The 15,534-nt window shown below is 43.5% G+C and overlaps 1 protein-coding gene across 2 annotated transcripts in view; it reads right to left on the reverse strand.

The window, feature by feature from the left end:
• The window catches only part of GRIN2A (glutamate ionotropic receptor NMDA type subunit 2A), a 420,050-nt gene that overhangs the window by 193,851 nt on the left and 210,665 nt on the right, over window positions 1–15,534 (reverse strand). The gene's annotated exons all lie outside the window — the stretch shown is intronic.

The raw sequence follows: 15,534 nt of genomic DNA on the forward strand, positions 1-15,534 counted from the left end.
ATATGCAGCTCTAGGCATCTTAAGAGCATCAGACATCCATCTCTCATGCCCTTGGAGACCCATGGACCAAGCTCAGAATCCCAGTGGCCCCTTCCCCAGGGCAATGCTCAATTCTCCCGTGCACGTTTGTGTTTGGGCACACAACAAAAAGCGAACATTTGTTTGTTCCCTCTGACAAGGGCTAAGCCAAGATCCACTTGAAGCTCAAAATAAAAAGGGGATGAATTCATTGGGACCAGAGTTCATTGCCACAGTTGAACTCTAAGCACAAAAGGAATTAGGAACGTAAAAATGGGGATGAGGAGGGAGAGATTTTAACAGAAAAATTGATGGTTTGAGTGTTTTCTGGAAAAGTGACATAAAAGGGAAAATTGAATGTCAACCTCTGAAAAGGGTTCCAAATTGCTATCTGAAAGGAGAAAAACACAACTGATGATGATCCGTTTGTATGTCTGCTCAGTCCCAGGGCTTCCCAGCTACAGATACACTTGGTGCAGGCTCGGCAGGCTTAGGGAGGTGTGTCCTCTTCAGGGTCACTGAACACATGAGACTCCTGCTTCTGGGTGCCAGAGGCAAGAGAAGCCCCAACACACACCGCCCACTGACCTCCAGCCCCCATCAGTACCGTTCACCCCTGTGTATTCCATCCTTACTGCAACCTCTGTGGCACCATGAGAAATCAGGAGACAGCTCTCTTCCTTCTCATTTCATACATGAGAAAATTGAGGATGGAGGGTGGGGGACTATTGCTTCCTAGACTTGCCCAGAGAGAAAGCCACACTTGGTAATAGACCACCACCATGATGATGAATGGGGGTCCTCAGTTCTTCACTCTGGACTTGCCTTTTTCTTTACAGATGAGTAGAATCCACTGAAGGAATTTTAGCAGAGATGTGACACGATCAGATTTTTGTCTTCTGAAAGGACCACCCTAGCTAAAGCTTGAAGAGCAGCTTGGGGTGGGAGGGGGGAAGAATCGAGGCAGAAAGAGCAAGTTGAGAAGTCACAAATGCAATTCCAGAGAAAGAGGGAAAGACCGGAACTTGGATAGTGGCAATAGAGATTTTATAAAAGGAGGAGAAAGATTCAAGAGATGTTTAGGAGATAGATCCTACTGGGTTTGGCAACCAACTGATTGGACTGTCAGGTTGGGGGTGTGGAGGAGAGGGAGGACTTGAGGAGGCTGGCCAGGTGAATGGCATGTCCCTTACAAAGGTGGAGAACAGATGGGGGACCTTGCTTTCTTCCTCCCAGGGGTATCCCTGCCACCTAGCGCCATTCCTGACACAGAGCAGTGGCTCAGTAAATGTTTGTTGAATGAATGAGCGAGCAAGATGGGTGAGCAAGTGCTGGGAGGAGAAGGGGGAAACACACACAGGATAAAATTATGACTGGCTGTTTGCGAGCTTCTGTGTAGGGGAGCCCAACAGGCAGTGGGATATGCCAGTTTGAAGATAGGAAAGAGGTCAGGGCTGGAGTTTAAGATTCAGGAACTGTCCATCTGCAAGGAGTTGACAGCTGTGGTGACATCTCCTAACCATATGTTTTGGTTTACTGGCTTCTTTTGAATGGGATTAGGAGTCTTGCCCACATGTGTCCATGTGAACTAGGTCCCTGAGTCACACAGAACTAAGGAAGATACTTCTGATTCAGATTCCATCTCCACCTCCAACTTCAACAAGCCAGGAAGCTTAGTAGGCTGCACGGCCTTTGGGCAGCGATGCCAGGTGGCTTGGGCATCAAGCTGACAAATCTCAGGCAGGCACCAAGTGTGCGTTCCTCCCGTGGTTCCCATATCTTTCCCTAACGGTGTCTGTGTCATCCTAGGAAGGCTGAAGGTTTCCTTGTTCCCACTGGTGATCAAGATGCAGAACTATTTCCAGGGGCTGGAATAAGGTGAACACAGAGGTGTGTGCCAGGCAAGTTAAGTGCAACAGGTGGGCATTCTTCAAACGTAGCTGACGCTGAAGTGAGGAACTGGAACAGAATCCACGGTCCTTTGTTGTCTGTCTTTCATTTTTTTGTTGTTATTGATTTTTGCTCATTTTATTTTCTGATTTTTTAAAACTACTTTTTAGCAATAAGAGACATGGCACCCATACTTAAAGCAAAGATGAATAAAGTTTCGGATTCTCAAGGGTTCTATTCGAGTTCTGGTTTCTAGGATGTGTATTTTGGGAAAGCCACTTTATTTCACTGATCCTCAGTTTCTTCATAGGAATGACAAATAACTCCAGCTTTACCATCTTTCTAGAACTGTACAAAGGACCAGATGCCAAGTATGTCTTTCATTCATTCATCCTACTGTTTATTCATCTCTGTACCATACACCTTGCTGAAGCCTGGGGATCTAATGGTGAATAAAAACAGCCAAGGAACCTACACCTCTAGAGCTTATGGTCCAGATGGGAGACAAACAGAAATCAAACTGTTACATGAATGTAAAATTGCTACTGACATTTGAGATTTGAAGGGAAAGTTTACGGTACTTTTGAAAGCACATATGAAGGAAGCCACAATGAAGGAAACTGAACAATTTAGATGGTCAGAGATTTCCCTGTGGAAGGGATGCTGGAGTATGAGGGACCTAAGCAAAGAGGAGAAGAGAGACTTCCCTGGCAGTCTGGTGGTAAAGAACCCTCACTTCCATTGCAGGAGACACAGGTTCGATCCCTGCTCGGGGAACTTTGATTCTGCATGCCTTGGGGTGTGGTCAAAGCAAAACAAAAACAACTGAAGAGTGGAAGAAAGAGTGCCTCTCATGAAGAGGGAGCTTCATGTGCAAATGCCCTGTGGTAGGAAGCAACTGTAAAGGTCTAAAAAGAAGACATCTGAACAAGGGTGACAAAGACCCTTTCTCTGCTTATAAAACATGCATTTATTCCTTTATGCATAGATAATAGGCTATTACCTTCTCTTACCTCTCAGTTGCCCAGGGATCTTTTCACAGTTTCTATTTCATCTCTTTCAATAATTCCCTGGCTGCTCATCAGAGGAAAGGTGTTAATTACCTTATTAGCGCTCCTCTGCTTCTCTGTGATCACAAAGTGCTCTTAACTTTCCCCACCCTGGGAATATCCCTGGCTTGTCACTCTGGCCCTATGAGCTTCCTGCCTTGGCCTGTGCTAAGCTCGGGGGATCAGCACGACCTGGCACTAAACCCTTGTTTTACTCCTGGGGGAGCGGAGTTAAAGGGACTGCCCAGGGTCAGCTCACAAATGGTGGGTCCAGGATTGAACTGCAAATCCAGGGCTGCTTTTGCCACATGACAAGGCCACCACTTTCCCCATGGGCCACCCAAGGAGGAAGAAAGTGTTTTACTTCTAAAAGCATGACTTAGCATTGGGGTCCAGACGCTGTGGTCTCCTATAAGGAATCTTCTTTCTCATGCCTCCACTTGTGAAACCCCAAATCACCTCTTGAGACATTATCAGGAACAAAACTGCAATCCTCAGCTGCACTCTGCTTATACTGGGCAGCCAGAATAGCAGAAATGAGGCAAATAAAAGCCCTGAGAACAGCTCCTAGACGAAAGATTAGTAGAATGATACAATCATGTCATACCAAGGGATGGGGCCAGAATTCTCAACCACAGGAAAGGGGGCAAGGGAGGGGGCAACCCCAACTCCTTACCTGGATGATTTAACAACCCAAAGATGACCCATGACAAGTCTGAAGGGCTAGGTGGCTCAGAGAGGTAGTTGCTGGGCCTCTTTGAACCTCATCTGAGAAGTGCCTGCAGAACTATGCCAGAGAATATCACCTGAGGCTCTGTCTGGAGGGGCCAGCAACCATATTCTTGGGTTCCAGAGTGTGACATGGGTCACTCTCACAACCAACATCTGCCAAGGAAATGAAGGTCCTCCCCAAAGGCCAGGTTGGCTCATTTTTTCATACTGATGATGCATGCTTCTTGTCGAGTCTTTCCTCTCAGCTTTATTGGGAAGGAAGGATGATAATAAACTACATTAGGAGTCCAACTCTGCAATTCCAAGCTGCGTGACTTTGGGCAAGTTGTTTAACCTCTGTTGTGCCTTGGTTTCCTCTTCTGGTAGTGAAGATAACAACTGCATAAAAGATAACCATCTGCATAAAAGACTAAGAGGATTAAAGGTGTTGATGATGTACAAGCACCCGGCATTCAATGAACTCCCAATACATTTAGCTGTTACTGTAATTGCCACTCTATGGCATCCAGTCCACCCTGAACTCACTACCAAACCCATCGTGTCTGCAAGTTGGCTTGCCACAGGGCCATGGCTTACCCTTGCCAAACTGGGCCATGTTGTGCTTCTAAACCTATTTTTGTTGGCAAACTAGACTGCAAGTTGCCAAACTAATTATTGATGATCCATCATGCCTATTAAAGACCACATGCACACACAAACACACAAATCCAGCCCTCTGCCTCCATGCATTCATGGTCTTCCAGGGTCCTAGTCCCATAGATTTTTATCTAGTGTCACTGTCTGAGGCGTGGCATAGGAATCTGTCTTTAAAGCAGATTCTCAGTCACTTGGTCCTCAAATTGGCCCTAGGACAGACCTACAGGACATAAGTATTTTGCCGAAATGAATTATGGAGAATTACAGTGCATTGAAGGAAGAATATTTGCTATGTCTCAGGTATCAGTTGCATATCTTAACTTCTGTGTCACATTCAAGCTATGTAAGGGCAGAACTTAAAACCTGAATAGTTCATAATACCATTTCTTCCCCAGCCTCAAAAAGTAGGTGTTCAGTGAATATCTAAAGCATAACCTCCCCTCCCGCAGCAGACCACCAAATCCACCCAGGAATGGCCTTGCTCACTGTTGTATCACCTGCATGAACATACAGAAAACTTTAAACAGATTTTGCTAAATGAATGAATGAACATAGAGGAGCTGGTATTAAAAAGATATAAAGAGGAAAGAATCGGTGCTAATTTATGTTCATACAGACAAATGTTCAACCTATGCCCCTCAGCATGCATAACTATCTTTCCATGAAGCTGCTGAAACACTGCTAGGAGCAGTGCAGTCTGGCTCCATTCCGCCCCATAAGTACTGTTCCCATTCAAATGTTTGATTTTGAGCATCACAAGGATAAGTAACCATCTGGACCAGAGAAATAGGCTGGATTTGCATTCATCTGCTGCAATGCTCTGAAATCTGCTTCAAATAATTCGCAGCCCTCTAGAAAACATCGTGTCCAACCTCTCAAGAGATACACAGGCTAGCTTCATTTGCTCATCCCTGATCCAGACCCCCAGCTCTTATCCTGAATCTAGGGTGAAATTACCTGACACTGCAACTCTTCCTTCTATTTCAATTCTTCATACCCTACACATGCCCCAGCAAGAGCTCTTAACAGGCTTGCAGTTTCCGGCTGATTCTGAAAATCAAGTTGTGGCACTCAGGTTCTGGAATTCCTTCGATCTATTTGCAGAGCAAGCCTCTTTGGTATTTAAGTATGCAACCAGCGCTTTTAGCGTGTGAGATCTGAACTCCTCACCTGGGACGACGTATTTCAGGAGTCCCTGCTCCAATCTGTTACACAGAATTCCTGCTGTGCTAAAAGCATGGAGCCCTGGGAGTCTGCAGGGAATCACGGATGCTGTTCTTGTGGTTTTCTTCTTTTATTAATTAGAAAAGCAGCAGCAAACCTCGGAGTCATCCATTAAAGGCACATCATCCAGCAATGTCAGTGCTCAAAGGGGGAAACAGTGTGGCTTTCTGGTTGGGCCCCAACTAACTTGGCTCAAATAGAAGACAGTGAATCCTACAAGTAAGGAACACAAGCTTCAGAGTACCCTGCACACAGGAGGGCCTCAACAAATAATGTCGCACAGCAAGTAATCCATAAACATCAACTGAATGAATACTGAGTGAAATCACCACAACCGCTGAGTTTACACAACCCAGAAAATAAGTTACATGAAAAAGTAAGGTATAATTTTGTAGGTGTACCATGGTCAAACCAGTCAATCCTAAAGGAAATCAACCCTGAATGTTCATTGGAAGGACTGATGCTGAGGTTGAAACTTCAATACTCTGGCCACCTGATGCTAAGAGCTGACTCCTTGGAAAAGACCCTGATGCTGGGAAAGATTGAAGACAGGAGAGAAGGGGCAACAGAGAGTGAGATGGTTAGATAACATCACCAACTCAATAGACATGAATCTGAGCAAACTCTGGGAGATAGTGAAGGACACGGGAGCTTGGTATGCTGGAGTCCATGAGGTCACACAAAGTTAGACACAGCTTAGTGACTGAACAACAACAATGGCGATCATAACTTTTTAAACAAACAAATAATACACTCTACATAGAAAATAATGCAAGAAGACAGTATACACCAAAATATTAATAGTGATTGTCCTGCAGTAGTGGCACATGAATACCATTATTTTCTCTTCCTTTAGATTTTCTGTATTTCTCAAATTTTCTATAGTTAACTTCTGTGTTTACCTTATAAAGGAAAAATCAGTTAACTTAAAATATAGTCCAGACAGACGAGGGGACTGTATTAATATTTGTTGGAGTCAAGCAATGTGTCCCCTTTTAACCGTGTGTCTTGGGCTCATTATGGCTTGGTCTCGATTTTAGGCTTTATATACTAGGGATAATATTTACCATTCAGTCAAGTTGTTGTTGTTTACATGAGATAGTGAACGCAAAATGCTCAGCTCTATAGTGTTTGCTATTACAGTAACCCCCCAACAGATTTCAGGTGGAGAAACAGTTGTCATGTATGCTTTTACTTAATGGTCCTGCATTAAGTCTCTACTCAGTAACAAGAACCACTTTCTCACTGAAGCTGTAGCCCATGAGGAAGACATTCCAAACCTGAATCACTGGGTGCCATTCAGACGTCAAAAAGGATGATGCTTCCTTTGGAAGACATTGGAGGTCCGCCCTCCAGGCTGGAAACTCATCTGAAGATGCGAGAGGCATGGTGAACTGCAGTGGTAAAGAGCTTTCTATCCTCAACACTACGGATGAATCTCAAAAACATTATGCTAAGTGAAAGAAGCTAGCCATAGAAGAATGCACACTATATAATCCCTCTTATAACATAACACTGTAACAGAGCAGAAATTTTAGAGAAAGTTCAAGAATAGTCAAAGCTAATCTACGGTGATTGAATTCAGAGTAGAAGTTATGCTGGGGTTGATGGGTAGGGAGCAAAAGTGGACTTTCTGGGGCATGGGAAATATTCTACATCTTGATCCTGCATGGTGATCTCACAGAAACACATGGAAAAAGTCACTGAATGCAGTGGGGGAAGGAGAGGGTGGGACAAACAGAGAGAGTGGCCTTGACGCATACACACTACCATGTGGAAAGAGACAGCTATCGAGAAGCTGCTTATAGCACTCAGCTCGGCGCCCTGTGATAACCTAGAGGGGTGAGACGGGGAGTGGGAGGAAGGCTCCAGAGGGAGGGGAGACGTGTGTACTTACAGCCGGTTCTCACTGTTCCATGGCAGAAACTAGCACAACATGTAAAGCAATTATTCTCCAATTAAAAGTAAACTGAAAAATAAAAATTTCACTGAGCGTACATGTAAGATTTTTGCATTATGTTACATGTAAATTATACCTCTGTAAAGTACTGTTGAAAAAATAAAAAGGCTCTTAAACAACTACTGCATGTTTATTAACTCTCCATCTCTATATGTTTATTGCATGCATGAGTGCTAAGTCGCTTCAGTCATATCCGACTCTAGGCGATGCTGTGGACTGCAGCCCACCAGGCTCCTCCATCCATGGGATTCTCCAGGCAAGAATACTGGAGTAGGTTGCCATTTTCTTCTCCAGGGAATTCTTAGTAGTTAACCAAAAAGGGTCCTTTTAAGGATTTAATGAGATCATGGTGTATTAACTTTCTCTTGCTGCTTTAATCAATTACCACAAACTTGGCGGCTTAAATGATAAAAGTTTATTATGCTTAGAGTTTTGAAAGTCAGAGTCGAAGAAAAGAGTCTGCAAGTGTCCGTTGCTCAGTCGTGGCAGACTCTTTGCAACCGCATGGACTACATATAGCCCACAAGGCTCCTCTGTCCATGGGATTCTCCAGGCAATACTGGAGTGGGTTGCCGTTCCCTTCTTCAGGGGATCTTCTAAACCCAGGGATCAAACCTGGGTCTTCTGCATTGGAGGCAGATTCTTAACCATCTGAGCCACCAGGGAAGCCCAAAAATAGAGTCTCACTGAACTAAATTCAAAGGGCTGGCAGGGTTGCATTCTTTTCTGGAGGCTCCAGGAGAAAATCCCTCCCTTTTCCAATTTCTACGCTTCTAGAGGCTTTTAGCCGGAGAAGGCAATGGCAACCCACTCCAGTACTCTTGCCTGGAAAATCCCATGGATGGAGGAGCCTGGTAGGCTGCAGTCCATGGGGTCTCGAAGAGTCTGACATGACTGAGCGACTTCACTTTCACTTTTCACTTTCATGTATTGGAGAAGGAAATGGCAACCCACTCCAGTGTTCTTGCCTGGAGGATCCCAGGGATGGCAGAGCCTGGTGGACTGCCGTCTGTGGGGTCTCAGAGTCGGACATGACTGAAGCGACTTAGAAGCAGCAGCAGCAGGAGAGGCTTTTTGCATTCCTTGGCTCACGGCTCCTTCCGCCACCTTCAAAGCCAGCAGGCTAGCATCTCTCTGATGATTCTTTTGATGACTCTTCTGTCTTCACATTTGATCACAGCTGGGAAAGCTCCTCTGCTTTTAAAGATTCATGTGTTTAAATTGAGCCTATCTGCATAATCCAGAATAATCTCTCCATCTCAAGGTCCTTATCCTGACTCACAACTGTCAAGTTCCTTTTGCCATTAAAGTAACATAATCACAGATGTTAAGACATGGGCATCTTTGCTGAGCCAATTTTCTGCCCACCACACACACTGGTACTTGGCACCATGCCTGGCTTGTACAATAGGTGCCTGGGAATGGTTATATACTAAGATATTACTATAGTTATTATTACAGCAGATTCAAAGGAGTCTGAGAAGAGCATGCCAGAGCCTCTGGGACCAGGAGGCACACCAATCAGTTGTAAATCCTGAGGATGCTCAGGTCTTAAGGAACTGCTCCAAAAGATACACACATCTAGAGTTCCCATTTGGACAAAAGTTCCTAAGAAAAACTTTCTCATAAACACTATCTGTTGCATCCTCGTAGGCTGGCAGAACAAACACTGCCTGGTATGTCAGCATCTCCATACCAACAGCTACAACAGATCCCTCTCCTAACCCTCTGTGCCGTATCAACCAGCTGGCCTAGTCTGGCTCCTAACTGGTGGTGGGTGATGAACACTCTTTAAATCACTTGCAGAGAACTCCAGGGAACCAGTTCTCCTGGTGGGGTGGAACCAAAAATGTTTCCCAAAGGTTGCCCCAAGTTTATTAACATTTGGGTAGCTAGGAAGCCAGAAAACTGAACACAGAGTATATTGGGCTGGGATATGGAATACAAGTTCTTTGGAGGGCTAGTAAATGTTCTCTTCCAATTTGACCATACATTGCAATAGATTTTGACACTGTTTAACATCCCCGCCCCCCACCACCCACACACTGGGTGAGACTGCTATCTCCTTGACAGCAAGAACCTCTCCAAAAAATCAGTGTCAGTCTCCCATGCCTACGTAAGTGTCTGGCCCACAGTCAGGATCTAGGGCTGTGCTGAGCTAAGTCATTTCAGTCGTGGCCGGCTCTCTGCGACCCAATGGGCACAGCCAATGGGCTGTCCATGGGATTCTCCAGGCAAGAATACAGGAGTGGGTTGCCATGCCCTCCTCCAGGGGGTCTTCCCGACCCAGGGATCGAACCCACATCTCCCTTATGTCTCCTGCATTGGCAGGCAGGTTCTTTACCACAAGTGCCACCTGGCAAGCTCAGATCTAGTAAGAAGTATTAAAGAATGAATGGATGAATGAATGAGTGAAATGAAAGAGAATGATGGATGGGAAGATGAAACAAACCTGTATCACAAACCAAAGGTGATATTTAGATTCTAAAGCTGGAATGGCTCACTAGCCAAACCTACCATGCATCCCATGTCATTTGGCCCCAGAAACACAGCCACACTCTTGCCTTAAAGCATTGCCTGTGACTGTTTTTCTGCTATAAGAGCCAAGCAGGCAGCCTCTTTGTCGGCCAAGTCTGAGATATTTACTATCTGGCCTTTTACAGAAAATGTTCACTGACCCCTACCTTACAGTATACTACGGTAGCTCATCTGAATAATCCTGGGACCTTTTTTATGCAGCTTTGTAGACCCAGAATCTGAATTTTAACCAGTTTCCCAAACTTTGAGAATCCTTGCACTGAAAGGATAGTGACCTGATTTCACTAGGGCAGTGTTCTAAACATTTAGATTGAACCAGAATCACCCAAAAGGCTTTTTAAAATATAGGTTGTCAGGGCCTGCCCTCAGAGTTTCTGTTTCATTAGAGCTGAGAAGGCCCACTTTCCAGGCATTTCCCCAAGAGATGCTGATTTTTGCTGGTCCAGGGAACACACTTTGAGAACCACTGCACAAGGGTTACCCAATGGCTGTCACTGTTCAGAAATCACTCCTATTCCTCATGTTAGCAGTGGATTCTGGGTAGAGAAGCTTCCACATTTGGAAATTTGGAGTGACTTCTTCCTACAACACTCTGGCAATAGAGAACATAAACCGTGAAGGTATTAGGAGTCCAAGGCAGCAAACTGTAGGAGAGAAGGACACCTGGGGACTATGGCTGAAGTATTTTCAGCGGCCCCCAACCTTCTCGGCACTGGAGACCGGTTTTGTGGAAGACAATTTCTCCACGGACCAGGGAATGGGGAATGGTTTTGGGATGATCGAAGCATGTTACATTTATCTTGCACTTTATTTCTATTATTATTAAATCAGCTCCACCTCAGATCATCAGGCATTGGATCCCAGAAGTTGAGGACCCCCACTTACATGGTGTTTCATCACCTACCAAGTTGATCCCCCATCTACTATCTCATTTAGACCCCAGAACAGCCTTGTGGGAAAGCATAACCATTACAACTTGATCCTTGCCCCCAGTTTTTAAGAGAATGAGGCTCAGAGGGGTTACAGACAAAGATGAGTTCTTCCCTCCCCTCCACCCACCTGTCCAAGGACAGTCTCCCTAATCCTCAACTTCCTTTATTCTTTCTTCTCTCTTTATCTACCACCTCTTCTCTGCTGACTCTTTCACATTTGACCTCAAACATGTCCAAGTCTCTCTCTTCTGGAAAACACACCCTTGGAGACACTGTTTCGTCTTCCAGATAACAATACCATCACTCACCTTCCCTTTTTCTGCCAAAGAGCAAGCCATCCACATTGGCCAATGGGACTGCTTGTCCTCCCTTTTGCCCAAAGAGCTGTCCACTCTCCAGGTGTACACCCTTACCTCCTGCTCCCTCCTCAGCTATCAGCTGGTCTTAGTCCTCATTCCTCCATGGAAACTGTTCCAGGCACCACTGTCCAACAAAACATGCAGAGACTTCCCTGGCAGTTCAGCGACTAAGATTCCATGCTCCCAATGCAGAGGGCCTGGGTTCAATCCCTGGTCAGGGAGGTAGATCCCACATGCCACAACTAACAGTCAGTGTTTTATATTTTTTAAATATAAAAGACATATTTATTTCTTCATTTGTTTAAATAAATAAACTTATTTTAAAATATTTATTTATATAAATAAATATAAACTTACTTGTAAATAATTTATAAACAAAAGAAAAGCTATGACAAACCTAAAAGCATATTACAAAGTAGAGACATTACTTTGTTGACAAAGATCTGTATAGTCACAGCTACGGTTTTTCCAGTAGTCATGTATGGATGTGAGAGTTGGACCATAAAGAAGTCTGTGCACCCAAGAGTTGATGCTTTTGAACTGTGGTGTTGGAAAAGACCCTTGAGAGTCCCTTGGACTACAAGGAGATCAAACCTGTCAATCCTAAAGGAAATCAACTCAGAATATTCATTGGAAGGACAATACTTTCGCCATCTGATGTGAAGAGCTGACTCATTAGAAAAGACCCTGATGCTGGGAAAGATTGAAAGCAGGAAGAGAAGTGAGTGGATGACCGAGGATGAGATGGTTGGATGGCATCACTACTCAATGGGCATAAGTTTGAGCAAACTCCAGGAGATGGTGAAGGACAGGGAAGTCTGGCATGCTGCAGGTCGCAGAGATGAACATGACTGAGTGACTGAACAATGATAACATAAACAAATATTTTAAAAATACAATGCATGCCACACATGTAATTTCATATCTTATCTTACAAATGAGGAATCAACTTTAATAATGTATCTTATTCAACCCAATAGATTCAAAATATTTTCATTTCAATGTGCAGTTGCTACTGAACAAGAATCTCTGAAGCAGAGCCCAGAATCAGTGTTTTAACAAGCTCTACAGGTGACTGTTATGCAGATTAAAGTTTGAGAGTCATTGCTTTAGGTGAGACAACTTTAATATCAAAGACATCCATTGGGTTCTTGTTCTATGTCAAGCAACAGAATAGTTGATACAGAAAAGGAAGTTCAAAGTCTGAGTGAGCACTTTGACTTCAGCCTTCAGGATCCAACCTCCTGGGCCCCCAGGTGAATCACTTAAGTCTTTTCTCTGCTTTATCACACGATTCCAGAAGAAATCAACCTATAATGTTCATGGTCCAAAGCAACAAGTATGTGATACACAATATGCTTCTTAGTCCTGGAGCTTGGATGGATTCTTTCCAAGTGTGAAACTAGGAACTATAGCAGTGCTTGGTGCATTGCTCATTAGAGAGGCTGAAGCAGAGACCAATGCAGGAAAATCCTCAACTCTTCTCACCCTGCTAAACTTGGTTTATGTTTTAAAACATGAAAGAAAGTGCTCTTGGGAAAAGTGGATGAAGATATTCTAAGGAAAAGAAGCCTTGAGGATGGCTGTGTCTCACTCAGCTGCTGGAGAGCCCTAGAAAGAATTAATTGAGAGGGAAAACAAATCTGGAATCCAATTGTGGTTCTGCCTTAACAAACTGTGTGACTTTTTAAAAAAATCTTTCCAGTTCAAGAAATATTTATTAAGCATCTCAGATGAGCCAGACATGAGGCTAGGCTCTGGGGACATGATAAACAAAGCACTCAAGGTCTAAAGCCTTCACAGGGAGATCACAGCTCTTGTTGGGAGAAACAACGGATACATCAAATATGGTCCCTTCCTCTGGGAAGCTCAGACTAGTTGGTGAGGAAGACAAACAGACCTTATCATTGCAGGACAAAGTGGTAGATACTAAAAGTGTGGATATGGAAAGGTCAGCTTCCCAGGTGGCTCAGTGGTAAAGAATCCGCCTGCCAATGCAGGAGCTGTGGGTTCCATCCCAGGGTCAGGAAGATCCCCTGGAGAAATAAATGGCAACCCACTCCAGCATTTTTGCTTCACAGATCCCACGGACAGAGGAGCCTGGCAGGCTATGGTCCATGGGGTAGCACAGAGTCAGACACGACTGAGTGAGCAAATGGAAAGGTCATTCCCTCTGGGAGAGACAGGAAGAATTTCTCAAGAAGTCAAGGGGCTGTGTAGGTAGATATTTGAGAGAGTCAAGACTGAAGGGAAATTTGAGAAGGGAGGGGACAAGTTAGAAGCTATTTCAGGGGTCCTACAACGAGATGCTGAGGACATGAACAAACAGCAAGGTGGTAAAGATAGAGGGGGCAGACAGGATTAAGTGGGATGAATCAAAGGTGGCTCCACATTTCTTGCCATCCTTCCCACTGTCAGATGGGTCCTTTCTCCCCCTCTTGGATCGAGTTGGCCCTGTGACTGTGCTGTCAATAGAGAGCACCTGAAATAAAGAATTTACTGGTGGACTTAAAATGAGAATGGAGATGGCATAAGAAAGATTCAAAGAACTTCAAGGGAAAGAAATGACTCACTATGACAGAAAGACACTTAAAAAATTAGCAAAGTAAAGTATCTGAAAGGGAAAAAAATGGGATAGAAAACATATTGAATGATGGCTAAAAACTTCTCAAATTTGGCAAAAGACCGAAATTCACGATTCAAAAAGTTCAGCAAACCCCAAAGAGAATATACGTGAAGAACACCATGCTAGGCACATCATAGTCAAACTAATGAAAATCAGAAGACAAATAAAATCTTGAAATTAGCAAGAAAAAAAATGATACATTATAGACAGAAAATGATGATTCACAGGCTTAACAAATTATAGTTGATAAAGTCCAGGACACATTGGAATAACATCCTCAAAGTGATGAAAGAAAATTCCTGAATTCTGTATTGGGAGAAAATGCCTCTGGAGAATGAAAGTATTAATAAGTAAAAAGAGTGGATATATCTATATGTACAACTGATATACTTCACTATACAGCAGAAACAAATGAAACATTGTAAATCAATTATACTCCAATAAAATGTTTAAAATAAATAAAAATAATATGAGTCCTGGGTTTTAAAAAATAAAGAATGAAAGCAAGTTAAAAACTTTTCAAATAAAAGAAAATGAAGAGAATTCATTGCCAATAGACCAGTACTTCAAGAAATATCAAAGGAAGTTCTTCACGCTGAAGGGAAATAATACCAGGGGGAAACCCAGATTCTTTCAGTATCAAATAAGGAGCATTAGAAATGATAAATAGAAACGGTAAACATCTGGATAAGTATAAAAGATTATTTTTCCTCTGAATTTAAGAAATACATATGCATATGGCTGTTTAAAGCAAAAATTCTTACATTGTCTCCTGCAGTTTTAATGTATGCAGATCCAGTGGATATCACACCACAGCCTAAAGAATGTTGAAGGATGGTAAATGGACACATCCAGTGAAATGTTTCTACATTTTACGTGAAGTGGTACAATATTAAACCTACATAGCTTGTGAAAAGCTAAGGCTGTTTCATGTAATTCCCAAGGCAATCACTTTAAAAAGGCAAGACATATAGCTGAAACCAAATAAGTTTCTGAAATATCCAAAAATATTTTTTAAGGTAGGTGTAGCAGGCAGAATGGTCCCCAAAGATATCTGTGCTCTAATCTCTAGATCCTATGAATATGTCATTACATGAAAAAAAGATTGCAGATGTAGTTAAGGACATTAAAACAGGAAGGGGAGCCCCCTGAGCCCAGCGTATCACATATCCTTAAAATCAGAGAACTTCCTCTGGCTGAAATCAGAGAGGGGTGGCAGAGGAGTCAGAGTCATAGTCAAAGCCTCAGAGGGAAGGACCAGCCTTTGCTGGGGACCAGCCCCCAACCCAGAGACAGTAAGGAAATGCAAACTTCAGTCTTGCAACCCTGAAGTCTGTGGTCATTTGTTACAGCAACAATAGATAATAGGTAACTAATGAGAACCTACTGCAGAGACAGAGAACTCTGCTTAATGCACTATGGTGACCGGAACAGGATGGAAGACCAAAAGGGAGCTATATATGTATAAGGATGGCTGATTCAGTTTGCTGTAGAGTAGAAACTAACATAACACTGTGAAACAATTATTTTTTGTTGTTCAGTTGCTAAGTCGTATGAGACTCTTCTGCGA

The sequence above is a fragment of the Muntiacus reevesi genome, chromosome 2 (assembly GCF_963930625.1).
Source record: "Muntiacus reevesi chromosome 2, mMunRee1.1, whole genome shotgun sequence".
Lineage (NCBI taxonomy): Eukaryota > Metazoa > Chordata > Mammalia > Artiodactyla > Cervidae > Muntiacus > Muntiacus reevesi.